Source organism: Crinia signifera, chromosome 3 (assembly GCF_055691185.1).
Source record: "Crinia signifera chromosome 3, ASM5569118v1, whole genome shotgun sequence".
NCBI classification, from domain to species: domain Eukaryota; kingdom Metazoa; phylum Chordata; class Amphibia; order Anura; family Myobatrachidae; genus Crinia; species Crinia signifera.
Genome location: NC_139219.1, coordinates 323,612,421 through 323,629,022, shown reverse-complemented (window position 1 = coordinate 323,629,022; position 16,602 = coordinate 323,612,421). Strand labels below are relative to the sequence as shown.

General features: G+C 46.1%; 1 protein-coding gene across 3 annotated transcripts in view; it reads right to left on the bottom strand.

Annotated features, from left to right (window-relative positions):
* The window catches only part of LOC146064857 (uncharacterized), a 116,127-nt gene that overhangs the window by 56,942 nt on the left and 42,583 nt on the right, over positions 1-16,602 (bottom strand). For 2 of the 3 annotated variants that reach the window (XM_083178788.1, XM_083178787.1), the window contains one exon: positions 12,720-13,552. The exons of the other annotated variant lie outside the window; for it this stretch is intronic. The gene's annotated coding sequence lies outside the window, so the exon portion shown is untranslated. Of the gene's footprint in view, positions 1-12,719; positions 13,553-16,602 lie in introns of those variants that run through there. 3 annotated transcript variants of the gene reach the window in all.

The following is a 16,602-nucleotide window of genomic DNA, read 5'->3' as shown; positions in this document are numbered from 1 at the left end:
CGAACACTCACCAACGCTTACGGACGGGTCTCTCCGTGCGAAAAAACCTGTACGCGAGAGTACGGGTATTGGGGGCGGCATAGGGATGTGTTGAGGGGAGCGGCCGAAATAATGAGGGAAAATGGGCGTAAATATGGGCGTACACGGGGGTGTGCACCAAAAATGAACGGTGCTACTACCGCACGATCGCCTAAAGCACCGTTCATTTCGGACACCAAACAGGTGGCCGCCAACCGCCAGCTCAGACCACCCCTACAGATACCGCATGCCAGCGTGCGCCTGGGTTTGCTAATTAACGCTGATTACTACTCAAACACATACACCTGAATGTAATAAGCAATGCTGCAGTCTATTAAGTCCAAACCATGATTTCACTACCTGCAAGCCACACACAGCACGCAAACACATTGGAAGCTTATCTTTCTATACTTCTCGACATTTAAAGGTTTGTTTAATTTAAGGTAAGAATCTTTTTAAGACCTGCTTATATATGCTAAGGTAGGTATTTGCTAAACAGTTAGACACATTCACTACGTGCTTTCATAGACTTTACACAGTAGCACACTCAATCTACACAAGTCGACATGTGTCAACGTGTTCACTCTAATACAAACATAGGTTTTGTATTTAGGATACAATAACATAAACCACATCTAACACCTACAAAGGATGTTTCAGCAATGTTTTAAGCCCATGCCCACTATTTTGCACACAATCTTTGTATAGTACCCAAAATACAGAACTGTACCACTATCTCATCTGCTATGAATTGGATTTGACTACACTCTGGATGTAAGATGCCACCAATCACATTATTGCACTCACATCTCTCTAACAAAGGATTCCTACATCTGCTTATGACACTGTAAAATCATATATATTTACAAAGTTATACATGTTTGTTCACAAGCAATTTTCTCATGTTTGGCCGATTCACACATCTTTTTTTAGGGAGGACACATATGCATTCCTACACAAATTTACCTTTTCACCCTTGTTTGTCTGCCTCACCCACTCCATGAGGAAAGCATTGTTCTGGACCTGCTTTTACCTACTACTGTAGGAGCTACCTCACCTGCACACAAACTGCTTTCTCACCTATTAAGTTGCTCTGCACATGTGCTGACACAAACTAATTAGCAGGGAAAAGTTGGATAGGAACATGGGAATGGCCATGGAGAGGGTTACACATGGGAAACTTCTACCACACTTCAACAAATGTTCAAAAATACCCTGGTCAGTAAGTACACATAAATGTAGTATTTGTTTCACACAAGAAATTACACATACCACAATTTTGATTTAATTGGTAAAATAAATTTATTTGCTGTTCAGCATCACAGCTTATTTGACACTTTAATGTCAGAAATGAAATAAACAAATAAAATAGACACAAAAATAAAAAACAGCCAGAACAAGAGGTTGCATATCTCCAAACATGTGTTACCCTGCAAATGCAATGGTGAAAGAAATGGGGACACCAGAATACGTACTGCAACAACCAGGGTGAATACTAAGCAAGATACACACCACCAAAAATGTATCCTGCATTTGTAGAGGTGAAAATACGAACTTTAATGCCCATGGCACGCAAATGGATAGATGGCCAACTCAGGAAGTGGATGTCCAGTGCAATTTAAACATTTGGGGTCCAACCACAGAGGAAGTGAACCAGGTCTCATTATTTGGGCCCTTTTTTCCCCCTTTTAGATGGGGCCTTGGGGACAGGGGCCTTTGGCTCAGCTGGCTTGCGGCGTCTTCCCCTAGTTGACACAGGAGGGTCAGCAGAGGTGGAAGGTTGGGGAGCAGCTTGGGGTGGGCCAGCAGATGGGGGATTGTCCCTTAGGGACCTGGCGGTGGTCAGCTGCTCCGCAAGAAGTTCATTCTGGCGGCTGAGGTGTTGGCCAATGCTTTGCATGCCAGCCGCCAGAGTGTCATTAATGCGGTTCAAGGCCTCACACTGCTGCCTGTTTGTGGCCTTCCACTCCGCCAGAAATTCCCCAACCTGCTGCTGACGGATCGCAGCATCCACCCCTTGCTGCTCGATCCTCTCCAGCATCACCATCACGCTCTCATCCCATGTCTCCTGTGGCTGGGGCTGGGGGTGTCGTCTTGGTGGAGGCTGGACCACTCGCTCCACCTGTGGCTCTGCAGAGGAAGATGCTGCCGGTTCATCCTGGGTTTCTGCTTCTTCTAGGATAATAATTGAAAACAATGTCACCATCACATACGCACTAAAAAATATCTTTCAAAATACAATGCATTACTGTGACTTACCATCAAAAGCAGCAGCAAAGACCTCCGCCGGGAGCTCACTGTCCATATTGGAGATCCCCCTGACCTCGGCCACATCAATGACGTCCAAGGCGTCCTGCTCCAGGGGGGTATACTCCAAATGATCGGGCATAGGCCCTCTCCCGGTGGACATGCTGTGGTTGTACCGGTCAGTCATCTTCCTCTTCATTGCCGTTTTGAAGTCAGTCCACCTACAAGTTTAAAAATACAAATATCACCATGAGATATGTGCACCACTGTGCTACGTGACATTTCCTAGTGTGGGTGATCTTATGTTTTTTAGCCATATGTGTCCCACACACACATTAATGTCTCCATTAGGAGGCATTTCAGTGTCTCATCTCATTCATTAGGCCACTAAATGCACATACATACATCACTATGCAGAAATGACATCATCCATGGCCAAATTATGCACCTCCACCTGTTGTGAAACTACACATTCCACCATAGCTTGACAATGTGGTTATTATGGAGTAATTTAACTATGGGATGGCATACTGGGATGTGTAGTTTCTCACCAGCTACATGTGCACAGTTTGGTCATTCTTGTTTCAGTAGCATCATATGGAACATGTTACAACAACTCTTTCAAAAACACACTTTCTCTTGTCCCATCACATACTTAACATGAGCAGAACTGTGCCCATAACCTCACATCACACCAATGGTGCATGTTTCATATATCAATGTGGGTTATTAGACATGGTTGTGTTCACATGTGACATTGAAGTGTAGCACTATCTACAAACACACCTTTCTATTATTCTCAAAACATACATGTAACATATGTACACACATATGACATTATCAGGGGGACAAACACCAGGGCTATTTTTCAGCAGGCTCCAGCAGGAACTGAGGCCCTTATTCTAGTTCACTCTTTCTGACAAAATATTTATTAGATGGACAAAACCATGTGCACTGCAGGTGAGGCAGGTGTAAAACCCCACCCAAATCTGATTATCTCTGCACAAGTAACACCTGCCTCACCTGCAGTGCACATGGTTTTGTCCATCTAAGAAATATTTTGTCCGAGTGAACTAGAATAAGGGCCTCAGTTCCTGCTGGAGCCTGCTGAAAAATAGCCCTGACAAACACACTAACCTTTTCTTCACCGCTAGCCAATCTCTGACCACTGGTGACACCTGGTTCACTTCCTCTGTGATCTTGTCCCAAAGCTTTCTCCTTGCACTGGCACTCGGCTTCCTGGGTGCCAATTCTATCCATTCGCGTGCCCTGGGCACTAGAATTCGCAATTCGGCCTCTACAAATGCAGGGTTTCTCTTTTTGGTGGTGGTATCCTGCTCAGTCCTCACCCTAGATGTTGCAGCTTGTTTTCTGGTGGCCCCAGTTCTCTCACCATGCACCTGCTGGGTCACACCTGTTTGGAGAGATGCAACCTCTTGTTCTGGCTGGTTGCTTGGCCCTTGTGGAGCTGGTGGAGGTTGAACAGGGCCTGTTAGTGAGGGGCCCGCTTGGTCTTGCAGGCTACTCCTCTCTTGGGCCCTCCTTCTCCGCTCCTGTTCCCTCTTGTTCAATGCTTCAAGCAGGGATTGTGCTGTAGCTCTCTGTAGAGCGTCCTCAGCTGCGGAATCGTCTGAGCTAGACATGTTTGCAGCAATTCTGGCCTGCATCTGACTGAATATTTATATGTTAATCTCCCGCCATGAACAAGGGGGCGTATACTTTTCCCCGCAATCTAGTTGCTCATTTACGCCGATATTTCCCGCCGATAATTGCCGCTTAAATTACGCAGGTCTCAACGCACCTGATCAATCACCTGTATATGCACATACACAGGTTGTGGAGCATTGTGTGCTACATCGTGAAATGTGTGCACCTGTCATTCCAATGATGAGTGTTGTCAGCTGGTATCTGTTGGAGTTCGTGTATGCTTTGTGAGTCACATTTCAAAACATCAAGTTATAATGCTTTCCTTACATATGTAATGAGTATGAAATTGTCATACACCAACATGTTGCATTGTGCCCCCTTTTAGCAGCGTATTTATTAGTAAACGGTTGCGTGTATTCTTTTCCGCACACTGTATATACAGTACGTCTCTCCATGAAAATCGGTGTATTGTGCCCTTTAAGCAGCGTATTTATTAGTAGACGGTTGCGTGTATTATTTTCCGCACACTGTATATACAGTACGTCTCTCCATGAAAATCGGTGTATTGTGCCCTTTAAGCAGCGTATTTATTAGTAGACGGTTGCGTGTATTATTTTCCGCACACTGTATATACAGTTCCTCTCTATACATTGAATGCATGCTGTTGGTTATGGTGTGTGTATATCGGATCGGTCCGCGTAAGTTTCTATTCGCATCCAGTTTGTTAATGTAAGAAGGATTAATAAAGTTAATACCAAACAAACAATTTTTTACACCAATCAGCAAGCACCAAAAGTGATATATGTACCTGCAATTATTAACTGCGCCATTGCCACTATGACTTCAACCAGGGATAGGGCGTTTTCGACACTGGAGCTGTTGGCCTTGGTTGAGGTCATGGACCGTCACCTGGGGCCCAGGGGCCCATATGTGTCGAACATGGACAAGCGGCGGGCGTATACTGCTGCCCGCCGCCTAATATACTCCCGGACCGGCGTCCGCAGAAGCCTGGGGCAAGTTGAGCGGCGCTGGTCTGACCTGCGCCGGCGGCAGCCAGTGTTGCTTTGTACACTTCGCCGCCATATTGCCCGATGTAAGTTTTTATTACTAGTATGTCTGCGTTTTTTTGCAAATGATTTCTGTACTTTTTATAAATATGTTCCTGAGTATGTGGGTGTATATGGGGTGTATATGGGGTGTATAGGGGGTGTATATGGGTGTATATGGGGTGTATAGGGGGTGTATATGGGGTGTATAGGGGGTGTATATGGTGTGTATAGGGGGTGTATAGGGGGGTTTAAGTAGTTGCTCAGTTTTTGGGTGTAGCATATCAATTAGTTTGCATGATAAATGTCTGAAATATAACAGCAATGATTATTTGGAAGGTTATGAGCATGACTAATGTGAATTTTTCTTTCCCCCTTTTTTATGAAACCCACATGAAAATTTCAGCACGGGCAACGGCACGCATGGAAGCCTGGGAGCAGGCAGCCCGGGAGCAGGCAGCCCAGGAGGAGGAAGAGGAAGAGGAGGAGGAAGAGGAGGAGGAAGAGGAGGAGGAAGAGGAGGAGACAATGGGTCCAGCTGGGGCCCACCAAATTTCCACATCCCCTTCCACCAGCCACTCCCCAACCACCACCCCCTCCCCAACTCCCACCCCCTCCCCAACCCCCACCCACACCCCTCCCCCCACCCACACCCCTACCCCCACCCCCTCCCCAACCCCCACCCACACCCCTCCCCACACCCCTACCCCCACCCCCTCCCCAACCCCCACCCCCTCCCCACCCCCCACCCACACCCCCACCCCTACCCCCACCCCACCCCATTTCCAACCCCCCTACACCTCTCCACCACCCACCCCCAAACCTCTCCAATCCCCACTCCAACCCACTACCAGTATCCCAAGTCCTATCCCATCCCCCTTGCTCCTGACCCCCCCAACCACCGCACACCCAACCAGCGGCGAGCAGGATGGCTCAACCAGCCGTAAGTAAATAATGTGTCTAATGTTTACCTACACATTTCTACACATAAACAATCACAACAACCACATATGTGTATCCAACATCAACATTAGTTGCAACATATCACTGCAGGGCGACCATGAGGTGTGGCCTGTCCTTCTCCAGGAACAAGGGTCCCCTTGGTGTTTTTTTTGGAGTGTGGCCATGCCTCACCCCTTGAATAATTGACATAACAGTACATCCAAAGAGATATCCGACATTAGTGGTGTTGTAGTTATGTGGGTCCAGGTGTTGGGTAACTCCACTTCCCAGCATGATGTGCAACATTAATTTATAGATTGTTTTGTTCATAGTGTGTGAGGCCATGCGGATGCATGCTTTACAAACATAGCTTTAGGCCTATAATTTGTACAGCAATGTCCTAAATTTAAAATAGTAAGGAGTGCTTAAGCCGCAACAATGTCATAACCCTTAAATAGCACAGCCTAATTGTGAGGGTAGAGGAGAGTCCCCCAAAACCAAACTACCAATTGGGATACAGCATACATTCATCCAAGAAGGAGTAATTTAATTAATGTGATTTACTATGTACAGTATGTGTGTGTTAACATATTATTTTTTAGTACTGTGTTTACAGCAGACCCATCTTCAATGTAGTTTAAAAATGTATGTGGCCTTCACACATAACTCACAACTTTTTATTATGTACAAATACAACAAACATTTGTGTATGTTATATATTAATTTTTTTTTTTTATCCCTTCACTACAGACACTGAACAGCACCAGGAGGAGGTGGCACGGATCATGAGGGAAATATTACTGACCCTCCTATATTTATATATTCTTTTTGGCCAACTGGAGGCCCTCATTTAATTTATTTTTATCCCCCCCCCCCCCTTATTATGTTTGTTCAAAATAAAAGTTTATATTCTGTTAGAAATTGCCTGTGTTTTTAATAATAAATATGTTAGAGGGCTTGTAAGGGTAGGTACATATAGATGTGTAATGTAAGTTATATTTGTAATTTGAGGTGAGGGGTAATGATTGATGTGTGAATGTGTGTGTTTTTGAGTAAAATAACACATAGTGAAAATGCATGAATGTTTAATGTTGTTAGATTAAAACATCACACATAACATCAGGGTAGGTATACATGTTACACATTTTGGACAAACTAATTATGGACATAATTTAGTACATAGACAGAAACACCAACATAACTTGATTTAAAAGTAACAGCAATATGGGGACACATAGATAGTGATTAAAATGCCACATTAGAACATAACAAATATACATGTAATGAGGGTTAAAATGTTGTTTTATTAGGGTCTTTATTAAGGTAGACAATTGAGTTAATAGAAAACAATAATTGAATAACAATTAGAATAATTAATTAATTGTCTGATTTGTAGTTGAAAGGCAAGATTTGCAGGTCCATATATGTGAAGGGTATGCCAGCGTGCACGGACGTACGCTCACTCTCACGAGCGGTGACATAAGCTGAGTTTTCCATTGAAAACAATAGGGACCCGTCCGTGCAAGCTGGCGTACGCTCAGATCTCCGCAAGAAGTCGGTGGGAAGACGGACGAGAGACGTCCGTAAACGGTGGCGTACGCTCTGTTGTACGCCAGTTGTCAGAGTGTAATGGGCTGGGCCGTCCGTGTACGTTGGCGTACGCTCAATTGTACGCCACTCCCCTTTGACGTTGTTTCTGGCCGTACGTATGCGGCTGAGTTGTGGGTGGACTTAACCCCAACGGCCGCGTACGGATAGCGTACGTTAATAGGGAACGTACGCACGTTTGGCCGCACCGATCAGAATAACCTCCTTTGTTACTTATTCATACCCGTGGATGTTTTTAACCAATAAATGTTTATCCGACCTTATTTTAAACATATTTATAGTGTCTGCCGACACCACTTCTCCAGGAATAGAGTTCCAAAGTTTGACTGCTCTGACTGTAAAGAAATTTTTTCTTATAGATGAACAAAATCTTTTTTCTTCTAATCTAAACTCGTGCCCTCGCGTCCTAGATTCCTTTCTAGTAGAAAAAAGGGTGTTTGACAGTTCCTTAAATTGGCCCCTAATATATTTATACATGTTGAGCATATCCCCCCTTAAATGTCTTTTCTCTAGTGTAGTCCCAAATTGTTTAATCTTTCCTCATAGTTTAAATTCTCCATTCCCCTAATAAGCTTTGTTGCTCTTCTTTGGATTTTTTCTAATTCTATGATGTCCTTTTTATAGTGCGGGGCCCAGAACTGAACTGCGTATTCGAGGTGCGGTCTAACCAATGATTTGTATAGAGGAATAATTACTTTTGAGTCCCTAGTTTCCATGCCCCTTTTAATACATGCTAGAATTTTGTTGGTCTTTTTTTTGCTATATTACATTGAGCACTACACCCCAGTTTGCTGTCTATTTGGACTCCTAGATCCTTTTCGAATACTGATTTACCCAATTCATCCCCACTTAGGTTATAACTAGCACACTGGTTATGTCTCCCAAGGTGCATGACCTTGCATTTGTTCACATTGAACCTCATCTTCCACTTTTTTGCCCACTCATCTAAATTGTCAAGATCATTTTGAAGCGTGGTGACATCTTCTGATGATTTAATAACTCTGCTCAACTCCCCGACCTCCCCTGCTCTGCTGCTCCCCGGCCTCCCCAGTGCTGTTGCTCCGCAGACTCCCCTGCTCTGCGGCCTCCCCTGCTGCTCCCAGGCTTCCCCTGCTCTGCTGCTCCCAGACCTCCCCTGCTCTGCTGCTCCCAGACCTCCCCTGCTTTGCTGCTCCCCAGCCTCCCTTGCTCTGCTTTTCCCCAGCCTCCCCTGCTCTGCTGCTCCCTGACCTCCCCTGCCCTGCTGCTCCCCAGTCTCCCCTGCTCTGCTGCTCCCCAGTCTCCCCTGCTCTGCTGCTCCCCGACCTCCCCTGCTCTGCTGCTCCCCAGCCTCCCCTGTTCTGCTGCTCCGCGGCCACCCCTGTTCTGCTGCTGCGCGGCCGCCCCTGCTGCTCCCAGGCTTCCCCTGCTCTTCTGCTCCCTGGTCTTCCCTGCTCTGCTGCTCCCTGGCCTCCCCTGCTCTGCTGATCCCAGGCCTCTCCTTCTCTGCTGCTCCCCGGTCTCCCCTGCTCTGCTGCTCCCCTGCTCTGCTGCTCCCAGACCTCTCCTGCTCTACTGCTCCGCGGCTGCCCCTGCTGCTCCCAGGCTTCCTCTGCTCTGCTGCTCCCTGGTCTTCCCTGCTCTACTGCTCCCCAGCCTCCTCTGCTCTACTGCTCCCAGGCCTCCCCTTCTCTGCTGTTCCCCGGCCTCCCTTGCTCTGCTGCTCCGTGGCCTCCCCTGCTCTGCTGCTCCCAGGCTTCCCCTGCTCTGCTGCTTCCAGACCTCCCCTGCTCCCCAGCCTCCCCTGCTCTGCTTTTCCCCAGCCTCCCCTGCACTTCTACTCTCCGACCTCTGCTGCTCCCCAGTCTCCCCTGCTCTGCTGCTCCCCGACCTCCCCTGCTGCTCCCTGGCCTCCCCTGTTCTGCTGCTCCGCGGCCTCCCTTGCTGATCCCAGGCTTCCCCTGCTCTGCTGCTCCCTGGCCTCCCCTGCTCTGCTGCACCCTGGCCTCCCCTGCTCTGCTGCTCCCAGGCCTCCCCTTCTCTGCTGCTCCCCGGTCTCCCCTGCTCGGCTGCTCCCCTGCTCTGTTGCTCCGCGGCCTCCCCTGCTCTGCTGCTTTCAGGCTTCCCCTGCTCTGCTGCTCCCTGGCCTCCCCTGCTCTGCTGCTCCCAGGCCTCCCCTGCTCTGCTGCTCCCTGGTCTCCCCTGCTCTGCAGGTCCGCAGCCCCTCTGGCTTTGCTGCTCCCGACCATGCTGCACCAGACCCACTCATTTTGGAAAATGGAGTCCCGGCCCGCAATTCAGGGTTTAATACGCGATGACTGGTGGGTGGTATTTATCATACATATAATCCCCCTGTTACTCTCCTACAGATAGATGCCGTTATTATACCGTAGTCCTGGCGGAAACCTCTTAGCTGCCAATTTATTATTTTGATTTGGAAAAAAAAAGGCCCATTTCCAAGTATAACAGACATGTGCTCCTGTTGTGTCACGCGTGTGCTGTTACTATGTATGATGATAACAGCAGCAGACGCCTCCATTGTGGTTGCTGTTTGCCCACGCCTGGACGTTTAGATACCCACGTGGCTAATCCCGGTGTTTTCAGCCACGTCAAATGCTAATGGTCATCTGACCAGCTACATTTGCATAGCTCTGATAGACACCCATTAGCATAGACAGCCAGCAGCAAGTGCGCAGAATAATTCACCCCCCTATAAGTGCGCAGAGAGGGGCGCTCACATAGAGTGTACACAGAGGTGATTGGCTGAGAGAACCTGGGGGGATTGGTTTGTACAACTGTCATTGTTACCTCTGTTGGCCATTGTGTTACCGGAAGGCCGCTGACTGTCACCTACACACAGCGGGTTCTCTGCTACATACATGTCCTGTCCATACGTTAGGACATACAGCGCCTGTGCCGCGTACCTCAGTTATTACGCTGCTTCCTATTGGTTGATGAGTATTGGCTGCACCTGTGTGTGAGTCAGGTCCTCTATAAGGGATCATTGTGCTGAGGGGTAATATATACGGAATGCTCCGCTCCCCTAACCCTAGAGGTAATTTGTGCCATAGTGGGTCTCTGCCCTTACATCGTGGCTGCGTGGCAGTGTTACAGAGAAGCAGCAGATGGTGTGATGTCATGGCATCCTGCACCCTGTAGAGAGGGGTAGCCTTTGGGGTCCTCACCATTATTAAAGATGGCCGTAAGCGCGCCATGTCCAAATTGCCCATAAACCTGTGGCTTGTGGGTGCGCGATATCATGTTGGTGCCTGACATTGCGTCTTGTTACTGTACAGTCATCGGTTCTGGCTGAGCTTTCTCCTGTCCAATGGGATCGCTCGCTTGCAGCAGGATCCCCGCATGGAATTGTAGCCGTCATTGGTCAGGTTGTTATGAGGCCGCAGTAAGTTCCATCATCTTCTGGGCAAGAGTTGTATGATTACGCCTGTAAGTGCAGAGGGGGTATCTCTAACTCTACAGGGGTGAATATTACCCCATTTATCGGCTGTGGCCCCATTACACCCCACGGGAGGTCAATATATAGGATGGGTCCATCCAACACAGATTACACAGCCCCAATCTGCTTCAAAGCTAAAATACCTTTTACTCACTAATGGGGGGATGCAATCTGCCGCCGCTATTTCCAACCTGGGAAATAGCGGCAGCTCCCTATTCAATGCTGTCATTAACGTCAGCATTGATGCGGGATCACAGCAGAACGGCTACAGAAGCTGTCGGGCCCGTTCTGCCGCCATCGACAATCCACGGCCGTTTTTGCTGCCACGCCGCCTTTGCGCCTATCGGCAGACGGGACATTGAATCCCGTCTGTCGTTATGCGGTCGATCTGACCGCAAACGGGCCTGGATCATGTTGTAATACGAAGTGACAGAAATTACGTGGCGCAGTGCTGCCTCAATTCACAGTCCCCTGAAGTTACACCCTAACTTCACAAAATATACATATGGAGCAAAGAATTGGGAAAATAGAAAAGTGGCGCAGTGGAATACTTGATGTTCTATTTTAGTAGACTTCTCTCGAGGTTCCGACTGAAGTCTTTCTCGTATTGATATCGACAACCGGGTAAAGGTAAGTGTTCAGATAAAGAAATCCAGGAAATAGAAAATACAAAACTGTATTAAAAACTAATTTATGAAAAAGGTGTGAGTGTCAATTAATATAAACCATTTCCATGGTAGTGACGAAGAGTGATATAGATGTAATCAGCAGGCGTACCCAGACTCACGTTGTATCGTGGGGATGGTCCTCTCATCAAGGTATCTTTGGCACGTCCTGGAAGAGTTCTTTGTGGATCTTCAATGTGATGACAAGATTTATCCAAATGTGCTCGGAAAAGAATTTAAGAGTGTCTTAGTTTCAATGTATTATCCACATATAGCAATTGAATAGGTGCGTGGGGCAGCTGAACAAGGATATTAAACCTATGGCAGCGTACCTCACTTACGTGATAAAAAGGAAGGAAAATACACATAAAGGTTTCTTTTAGTTTTGAAGAAAAGCGGGCGTACCCCTACTCACGATGCATTTAGATGGTATCAAGCTCATAAAGGTTTCTTTATGTGGAATCTTCCTTGGTGTAGAAAATCGTGTGATTTAGAGATTTTGGGATGCCTTGGATTGGAGGATTTGATGTATCCCAAGTTTTTCGTGTACACATAAAAAGGAAAGAAGGTGATGTCTGAGATTTTTTTGAAAAGTCTTACACCTTATAATCAAGGGGTGTGGTGAATAAAGTGAAGGGCTGTGGCTGAGAGACAGCGTACCTTACTTACGTAAGGAAGTGATGGGGAAACACATAGAAAGGTTTCTTTACTTTTTAGATGGTAACAAATGTAGGCGTACCCCTACTCACGATGTAATTGTGGAGTACCAAACCTATCAAGGTTTCTTTTTGTAGATTCCCTCTGGGTATGGTGGGTTTGATGTATATAGATATCGCCCTGGATCTTCCCCAGTGTAGATACCATAAAACAGAAGGAAAATATTTTCCAAGGTATAACTTGGTGTATATAAAATTCCTGGGTATATTATTTTTCAAAGCCAAAGGGAGATATTGAGTACCCTACTCACCCCTTTAGGTGGGGGAAACACGCCCGTAGCGGTTTCTTTTTTAATTTTTTAATCCACTCCTTATGTGGAACCCAAAAATGGAGCCGGGAAGTCGATGTAAAAAAGTATCACAATGTTTTTAATCCAGAGAATTTTTTTCCCATACAAGTCCCATAAAAAATGGATTGTGAGATCCAAGCCTACACAAATCCACTCCAAAAAATATTTTACAAAAATTCAGCAATAAAAACGAATATATAAAAAATATATAAAAACAATACATACATCCACAGGTAAAGAGAAGTGGCTGTTCACTCTTAACTGGCACGATCTACGCGTTTCGGTCCCTGTGACCTTTATCAAGATGTGTCAGAGAAGAGTGAATAGCTCCTATTTAAATGGTGAACAGCCAATGGGAGGGGGACAGGAAGTGACATTGCATTTTTTCCTTCACTATTACCTACCAAACAAAGTCATACAACAAATATATATAATATCAACAGGTGGATTACATTTCGTATATTTAAATCATAAATCCGAAATACTAAATATATAAGTCCATATAGAGTCCTGAATAACATAAGCTACTTCTTGTTGTCATGGAGACCTCCATCAACATCCGGTTTGAACGGCACTGTGGGGTGATGTTCTTAAGTGTGCCAACAATCAGGCAGGCTAAAGTTGAGCTGGTGATGTCATCTATCATGTTATCGGTACAGGTACTGTAATATCCATACTTTTCTCTCTGATCATCGTAGTACAGAGGATCTCCGCTACCCGGAAGTGGCGGTGGAACGCAGGCAGCCGGAAGAGATGTGTATTGATTTGATGCCGGTGACACGCATGACGCGCGTCTTCCGGTGTACAGCAGGATTGTGGGGGGAAGGCGTGGTATTTTTTGATTTGGAACGCACGCTGAAGAGACTGCTGCCATGTGATAGGCTGTTTTAAAGGTACAGCCTCCGGGATCGATGACAGATTCCATGGCAACATGAAGCTTTGCCGCATATAGAGAAAACAAAAACAGGGAGAAAACATCGTGAGATACATTAATATTATATGTATAAATTTATCCCATAGCATCACAACATAAAGATAAGTATAAGGGCGTCACAGATATCACATTATACATGAGGGTGTCACACATACCTCCCGCAAACATCTTATTTAAACTCAAAAGTGTTTGTTCCACCGTTTTTTATAGTTTAAGGTGGTTTGGGGAAAAAGCCCTTAAAATCTTAGAATATATGAGAAGGTGGATATATTGTCTCATATCCCTCTCCCTTCTTTTCAAATACAATGGTAGCAGAGTCATTGACGCTGGAATTTATACAGCAGGCTGCGATCGCAATAATCCGCAGTCTGGAGTAGTATGGCCAGCATCATGTACCCGAACCAGTTCGTACAACGGGGTTGTCTGTCTGCCCAGTGAACTCAACTGTCCCTATAAGAACCATTTGAGTTCAAAGTCGCTATTGAGTCCACTGGGCAGCAGGGTCTTGCAGTTAAATATTAAATTCATTTCTGCCCTTGCAAGGGCTGTGGAACAGTCAGGTTGTCTAGCAGTACCTTTTATATTTTTTAAGCCCCCAAACTCCACTATATCTTTTGTGGAACACTGGTGGGTGGTTTTGAAGTGTGCAGACAATGCATGTGTCTCAAGGCCCTTTTTGATGTTTCTTAAGTGATCGCTAATGCGTACTTTTAGTGGCCTCGATGTACGTCCGATATAATATTTATTACAGCTACATTTCCTCATATATACAATATTTTTAGAATTGCATGTTATGAAGTCGTGGATTTTGATTTTGTATCCATTGATCGTATATTCTTCTATTTTGTTTTTACCAAGACTTTTAATATTTATGCAGCCCTGACATCCGCCACACCTATAAATTCCCTTTGATTTTATGCCTGGTTTAGGGATGTTGGATGTAAAATTACTACTAACCAGGTTGGTCCTTAAATTGGGCGCTCATCTGTAAATATGTTTTGGACGATCAGGAACTATTTTACCTAATATAGGGTCCACACGTTCAATTTTTTTGTGTTCATCTGTGAAGGTGGTTATGAAGGCAAATGCAAATTCATTATTTTTCTCCCCTTTCGGTTTATCCTGGGGGGGGGATGGATCTCTCTATTCCCTGATTTTGATTTGCCTGCTCTAGACCCTTGACAACGCTACTCTCCCTGTAACCACATGCCATGAATTTTTCTTTCATCTTCGCTGCCTGTGTATCAAAGACCGAATTTTCAAGACAGTTCCTCCTTAATCTCTTGAATTGTCCTGTTGGCACTGAATTCAACCAATGGTCGTGATGACAACTCGAGTAAGGAATATAGGACCCCGAGTCTGTCGGTTTGATGTAGTTTTTAAACTTAAGGGTTCCATCTTCGACATAAACTGTTATGTCCAAAAAATTTATTTGGACAGGTTGTATGTCGAAGGTGAGGACAATGTTTTTATTGTTATTATTTAGGTGGGAGCAAAATGCATTGAGGGTGTCTCTATCGCCCCTCCAGACAAAGAAGATGTCATCTATATAACGCATAGAGGACACCAGACCCGCCCCGAACTGGTTGGGAGCCCAGATGGTATCGAGCTCCCATGCGCCCATAAATATGTTTGCATAGCTCGGGGCGAATCTGGTGCCCATTGCGGTTCCTGTTTGTTGTACATAGAAATCCTCATTAAATAGAAAGTAGTTATTTCTTAGGATAAACTGTATACCCTCTATGATGAAGTTTTGGAGAGGGACCGGTTTCTCGGACTCTCCTAGAAATCTTCTGATACTTTCTACACCATCATCATGATTGATGATGGTGTAGAGGGAGCTGACTTCGGCCGTGATCATGAGATCACCCTCCTCCCACTTAATATTAGATAACCCCTTAAGGAAGTCTCCGGTGTCCTTGAGATGAGATTTATTAAGGAGGACCAGGGGTTGGAGATGGTGATCAATGAGCATGGATAAATTAGCGGTTAAGGAGTTCACCCCTGATATAATTGGTCGTCCCGGGGGATCGACCAATTTTTTGTGCACTTTTAGTAGGATGTACAGTACAGGGGTGGATGGTTTATCATTCACCAAAAATTGAGCCTCTCCTTTGTTTATAACTCCATTACTCAAAGCTGTATCAATGAACGCCTTAAGCTTTCGGAGGGTGGAGGTGGTGGGGTCGCCTTTTAGTTTTTTATATGTGTGGGTATCCCCCAATTGGCGCATGACCTCTGCTTGGTAGTTGGTGGTGTTTAGAACCCCCCCCCCCCCTTATCGGCCGGTTTTATGATAATTTCCCTGTTTTCTTTGAGTGAATTTATAGCCTTCCTTGACAAGTTGGAGTTGAACTTGTTGATATCTATGGTTTCTCTTTCCTCCACTAGGTGACACTGGAGAGTTGTAAGAGTGGGAGTGGGAAGAGTGGGAAGAGAGTGGGAATAGAAGGCGACCACAGGGAGCTTGGGCACTTTAGAATAAATTAATAGTGACTAACTCCTCCCCTTCTACTTCCTCTCCTAGGCAGTTTTAGCAGTGGGAAGAGAGTGGGAATAGAAGGCGACCACAGGGAGCTTGGGCACTTTAGAATAAATTAATAGTGACTAACTCCTCCCCTTCTACTTCCTCTCCTAGGCAGTTTTAGCATGTGCCCTGCGGGAGCTGGGTGCGTTCAAGGCTCACTCCTGAGCTTTATATATTTTTAATTTAAAATGATGCTACAATCAGCAAGAGGACAGGCAGGTAGCTCCCTGTCCCTACCTGCCTGCGACGAGGGCGCTGTCGGCGGGTCCGGTCGCAGCTGCATGCAGCTTGCCTCCGGTACCTGGCTGCAGGATCCACAGATCCTGAGGTCCCGTCGCCGCTGCTTGCAGCGCGCCTCGAGGACCAGTCAGCACGCCGCACCCGACAGCCATGGCAGGGGTAAGTATAGCACTGATCTCCCGTTAGCAGGGGAGTCAGTGTAAAAAGCCGTGGCAGCGCACTTTTTAAAAGCGCCATTCCTGAGGAGCGCGAGCGCGGCATGCTGGGTACTTCCGCTTCCTCCTTC